Source organism: Callithrix jacchus, chromosome 6 (genome assembly GCF_049354715.1).
Source record: "Callithrix jacchus isolate 240 chromosome 6, calJac240_pri, whole genome shotgun sequence".
NCBI classification, from domain to species: Eukaryota; Metazoa; Chordata; class Mammalia; order Primates; family Cebidae; genus Callithrix; species Callithrix jacchus.
Window position 1 is genome coordinate 48,456,325 of NC_133507.1, and position 6,240 is coordinate 48,462,564.

Here is a 6,240-nt window from a genome sequence, read left to right on the forward strand (position 1 = left end):
ACATTCTGCCTTTAAATTATAGCATAAATATTGTTACTTCTCATTCACCCCATACCATCACCTGGGTTTGAGCGTCTAAAAGCTTGCATGTGATTCTAGCAATAGACTTCCAACAACTTCCTTACTACATAATACTTATATATTAACAAAAGTCTTTTTAAAATTATAAATCAATGCATGCCACGCCATGCCTAAAAATACTACTTTTTAAATTGACAGTAGAATAATATCTAAATTTTTTACCAAGAATCATACATAATCTCAAAATCTAGGATCAAACATGGTAGATAATTATCACATTTTCTTCTAATATTTTTGATGCTTTATGCATAAAATATATCATTTATAGATATAATTTTGGATCCCAGTTTTTAATTTAATGACATATAACAAGAATTACCTATGTCATTAAAATGCATATTTTGAGCTGGACACAGTGACTCACTCCTGTAATCCCAGCACTTTGGAAGGCTGAGACCAGCCTGGCCAACTAAAATACAAAAACTAGCCAGCATGGTGGGATCATGCCACTGCACTCCATCCTGGGTGAGAAGAGCAAACTTCCATCTCAAAAAAATAATAAAGCAAAATAAAATGCTTACTTATATTTTCAATAAGAGCACAATATTTCATCATATGAATAGAACACAATTTATATAAGTATTCTTATTTATCTGGTGTGGAACATTTGGTTTTCATGAAGTCAGAATAGAATCTCCATTTGACTTATTGACAGAAATCTTTAGCAAATGAGACAGAATACAATTTCCATAAGAATTAGGTAAAAAAGCTATGCTTCAGGAAAGGGCCATACCTAGATGATTAGTTTCCAACAGAAAATTCTGTAAATAAAATAACATTTGTCTACTTTATGCATACTAAGTATACGTGTAGAGATAAGAAGTTTTTCTGACCTTTAAAATAACTGCTCTGAAAATTAGTTTTAAAAGAGTAAGTTTAAAAAAGTAATAAAGTAATGAGAGAGTTGAATAGATACAATTTTGAGGCATAACCAATAAAAGATCTAAAGATCTTTAGTTAGTATTACTGATCAGACCGCAGGACCTGCTAACAAACTCAAATTGAATCATGTCAAAATTTGGGTGAATTGGAAGTAAAGGATCTACCAAACCTCTATGCTACCCACAGACTTCAAAATATAAAGGTATGTGGTTCAATAATATTGACAATAAATAAATAATTACCTTAGTACCATATTTATCAAGAATTTACCAGTGGTCAGTTTTAATAAACAGTGGTATTATATTTTCTCTAAAAAAGGCATTGTAAGCTTTTGGTAACATGTATGCCTTTCTTATTTGCAATATATTTTTTAAAAACACAGAGCCTCCCCAGGAAATATATGTAGAAAAACATAAAATTTTGTGCACAGATTCAGGAGATTCAGAGATGCTCCAATTAATGTTTTATCCTAGCTTTAAAATCATCATGAAGAGTGTTCAAAAGCATTTTCATTGTCAGTATCAGTAAATGTAGCCCATTAGCAAAAGAAGGGTGAAAAAAGAAAAAACCTATAAAACAACCACAAGATTTGAAAATGCACAGAAATTTATTACAGTGGTAAGCGGCTCTATATATCTCATGTCACAAGTCCATGATTGTTTAACTGGATTTAAACAGAGTATTATAATGGATGTTTACAGCACATTTCGAGTTATCAAGAATGACTAAATCATCTTTGCACTTTGTGTCTCAAAAGGCACATTAGAAAGGATTCCACCAGAAATGACTTGAAAGTATAAGAAGTTTTAAAAGGAATAAGCCCAACATTTCACCTGAAGAAACCATCTCTTTCCCCAGTCATGCCAGATAAATAAGTTGCTACTGTGACAGTATCAATCTCCTAGTACTAATTCTAGCACTTTCCTCAAGCTTGAAGACTTTTCTTAGTTAACATATCATTTCAACTAATTAACAGGTAGGTTTAAGGAATGAGTTTCTTAAAGAAACTTTTACAATTTTGTGAAAATTGATTTTTGTAATAAATTGATGTAAGTTAAATGAACAAGATAATTCATCATTAAGGAAATCCCATGGAAAAAGATTCCTGTAATGTGAGTTTCTGTAAAATTCATCTTCCTTACCACTTTGCATGTACTAGGATGGATATAACAGACAATAAATAAGTATTAGTGACGATGTGGAGAAATTGGAACTCTCATGGGAATGTAAAATGGTTCAGTTGCTTTGGAAAACAGTTTGTCAGTTTCTTTTAAAAGTTAAACATGGAGTTAGCATACAAACCAGAAATTCCAATCCAAAGTCCATAACCAAGAGAATTCAAAATGTCTGTCCACACAAGAACTTGTGCACAAATGTTCATAGCATTCCAAGCATGTTCATCATAGCCAAAAGGCTGAAGCAGCTCAAATGTCCATGCACTGATGAAAGCAAGACTAAGTGTTCTATATCTAAAAAAAAAATGAAAATGAAATTATAAAAAAAGAAACATTGGTTCATGCTACAACAAAAATAAACCTTAAAAACGTCATGCTAAGTGAAAGAAGCCAGACACAAAAAGCCAATACATAATTCCATTTCTGTGAAATATTCAGAATAGACAAATCCATATAGACAAGAAAGTACATTCGTGGTTTCTAACAGTTGGTAGAAGGTGGGAATGGGAAATGACTGCTAATGGGTATGGTGTTTCATTTTGGAACATTTAAAATATTCTGAAATTAGGTAGAAGGGAAGGTTAGAGGAGGGAGGACTCAAGATGGCGCAGTGAGAACAACCCAGGATTGAAGCTCTCAGTGAATGCGTGGTGGGGGTGAGTCAGGGCCGCATTTCCACACGGATCTTTGTTGCCCACAGAACAGGGAAATTCCCAGGTATAAAACAGACATGGGACGCCAGGCAGAGGTTTTGGCTGGTGCAGCCGGCAGCCGGTGCAGCCTGTGGCCAGCACTGTAGTGCAGTGGTGCTACACAGCACTCCGCATAAAGCGCACTGGTCCAAGGGCCCTGTTGAACCGGCAATCTGAGACTTGAGAGAGCTGAACTTGAGACCGAATGGGACTTGGACAGTGAGCCAGCCCAGGAGATTTCAGGAAAACAGCATCTGGGGTAGTGCAGAGGGACAAACAAAACAGAGATTCCAAACACTCCTGTTGGAGAGGTTCCCTTAGGGCACAGCTGAAGCCAGTACAGTGCAGCTCCGTGGGGGACAGTCGGCTGCCATTACCGAGGCAATCCGCCCCTACTGAGGTACAAGCCCATTGCTGACACAGCCTCCTGTTGCCGAGGCAACCCGCTACAACAGAGAGACTCCGCCTCAGGGTGTAGCCCGTGGCAGCAGGGCGGAGACCACAGCAGCAGGGAAGAGCCTGCAGAAACAAGGCGAACCTCACACCAGCAGGGCGTTGCCTCAGCAGGCAAATAGTGACTAGACTGCCTCCTAGCTGGGCAGGACAGCACAACGGACACTTACAAAGAAAGCCCCAACCCCCCCGAGACAGAGCATCTGAGAAAAAAAGGGTTTTTCCTTATGAGTTCTACTGCAGCAGAATTAAAGGTAGCAGCCTAACAGCCCTGAATGAACAACAGAGCTCACAGATCAGCACTTGAGCTCCTATAAAGTACAGACTGTCTCCTCAAGCAGCTCCCTGACACCTCTATATTCAGAAGACTGACACTTGGCAGGCATCATTCTGGGACAAAGATAGCAGAAAAAGAAACTGATAGCATCTCTCACTGTTCCGCAGCTGCTATAGGTGCACCCAAGACAAGCAGGGCCTGGAGTGGACATCAGCAGTTGTACAGTGGAGGGGCTAGACTGGTAGAAGGAAAACCAAGTAACAGAAATACTTCATCATCAACAATCTGGGCATCTACTCAGAGACCCAATGGAAAAGTCAGCAACTACACAGACGACAGGTCAATAAATCCACAAAAATGGGAAGAAACCAGCGCGAAAAGAAGGAAAACACCCAAAACCAGAACACCTCACCTCCTACAAAGGACCAAAAATCCTGACCAGCAAGGGAAAAAGCTGGACAGAGAATGACTGTGACGAAATGATGAAATTAGACTTCAGAGGGTGGAAAATAAGAAACTTTTGTGAGCTAAAAGAACATGTTTTAAATCAATGCAAAGAAACTAAGAACCTTGAAAAGAGATTTGAAAAAAGATTCGAGGAAATAATAACAAGAATGGATACCTTAGAGAGGAATGTGAATGAATTGAAGGAGCTGAAAAACACAATACGAGAACTTCACGAAGCATGCACAAGTTTCAACAGCCAAATTGACCAAGCAGAAGAAAGAATATCAGAAGTCGAAGATCAACTCAATGAAATAAAATGAGAAACGAAGATCAGAGAAAAAAGCACAAATAGGACTGAACAAAGTCTCCAAGAAATGTGGGACTATGTGAAGAGACCTAACCTACGTTTGATAGGTGTACCAGAATGTGACGAAGAGAATGAATCCAAGCTGGAAAATACTCTTCAGGACATTATCCAAAAAAATTTCCCCCACCTAGCAAGACAGGCCAACACTCACATGCAGGAAATACAAAGAACACCACAAAGATATTCCGCAAGAAGAGCAACCCGAAGGCACATGATCATCAGATTCACCAGGGTTGAAATAAGGGAGAAAGTACTAAGGGCAGCCAGAGAGAAAGGTCGGGTCACCCACAAAGGGAAGCCCATCAGACTCACAGCAGATCTCTCGGCAGAAACTCTACAAGCCAGAAGAGAGTGGGGGCCAATATTCAACATCCTTAAAGAAAAGAACTTTCAACCCAGAATTTCATATCCAGCCAAACTGAGCTTCAGAAGTGAAGGAAAAATAAAATCCTTTGTGAACAAGCAAGTACTCAGAGATTTTGTCACCACCAGGCCTGCTTTACAAGAGCTCCTGAAAGAGGCACTACACATAGAAAGGAACAACCAGTACCAGCCATTCCAAAATCACACTAAATGCTAAAGAGCATCAACATAATGAAGAATCTACATCAACTAACGGGCAAAACAGCCAGCTAGCATCAAAATGGCAGTATCAAATTCACACATAAAAATATTAACCCTAAATGTAAATGGACTAAATGCACCAATCAAAAGACACAGACTGGCAAATTGGATAAAAATCCAAAACCCATCAGTGTGCTGTATCCAGGAAACCCATCTCACATGCAAGGATACACAAAGGCTCAAAATAAAGGGGTGGAGGAAGATTTACCAAGCAAATGGAGAGCAAAAAAAGCAGGAGTTGCAATTTTCGTCTCAGATAAAATAGACTTTAAAGCAACAAAGATCAAAACAGACAAAGAAGGCCATTGCATAATGGTAAAAGGATCGATACAACAAGAAGAGCTAACGATCCTAAACATATATGGACCCAATACAGGAGCACCCAGATACATAAGGCAAGTTCTTAATGATTTACAAAGAGACTTAGACTCCCACACAATAAGAGTGGGAGACTTTAACACTCCACTGTCAATATGAGACAGATCAACCAGAAAGAAAATAAACAAGGATACCCAGGGCTTGAACTCACACCTGGAACAAGCAAACATGATAGACATTTACAGAACTCTCCACCCCAAATCCACAGAATATACATTCTTCTCGGCACCACATCATACCTACTCTAAAATTGACCACATAATTGGAAGTAAAGCACTCCTCAGCAAATGCAAAACAACGGAAATCATAACAAACAGTCTCTCAGACCAAAGTGCAATCAAGTTAGAACTCAGAATTCAGAAACCAACCCAGAACCGCACAGCTTCATGGAAACTGAACAACTGGCTCTTGAATGTTGACTGGGTAAACAATGAAATGAAGGCAGAAATAAAGAAGTTCTTCGAAACCAATGAGAACGAAGACACAACATGCCACAATCTCTGGGACGCATTTAAAGCAGTTTCTAGAGGAAAATATACAGCAATAAGTGCCCATATGAGGAGAACGGAGAGATCCAAAATTGACACCCTATCATCAAAATTGAAAGAGCTAGAGGAGCAAGATAAAAAAAAAAACTCAAAACCCAGCAGAAGACAAGAAATAACTAAGATCAGAGCTGAACTGAAGGAGATAGAGACACGAAAAACCCTTCAAAAAATCAATAAATCCAAGAGCTGGTTTTTTGAAAAGATCAATAAAATAGACAGAACACTGGCAAGATTGATTAAAAACAAAAGAGAGAACAACCAAATAGATGCAATAAAAAATGATAAAGGGGAAATCACCACAGATTCCACAGAAATT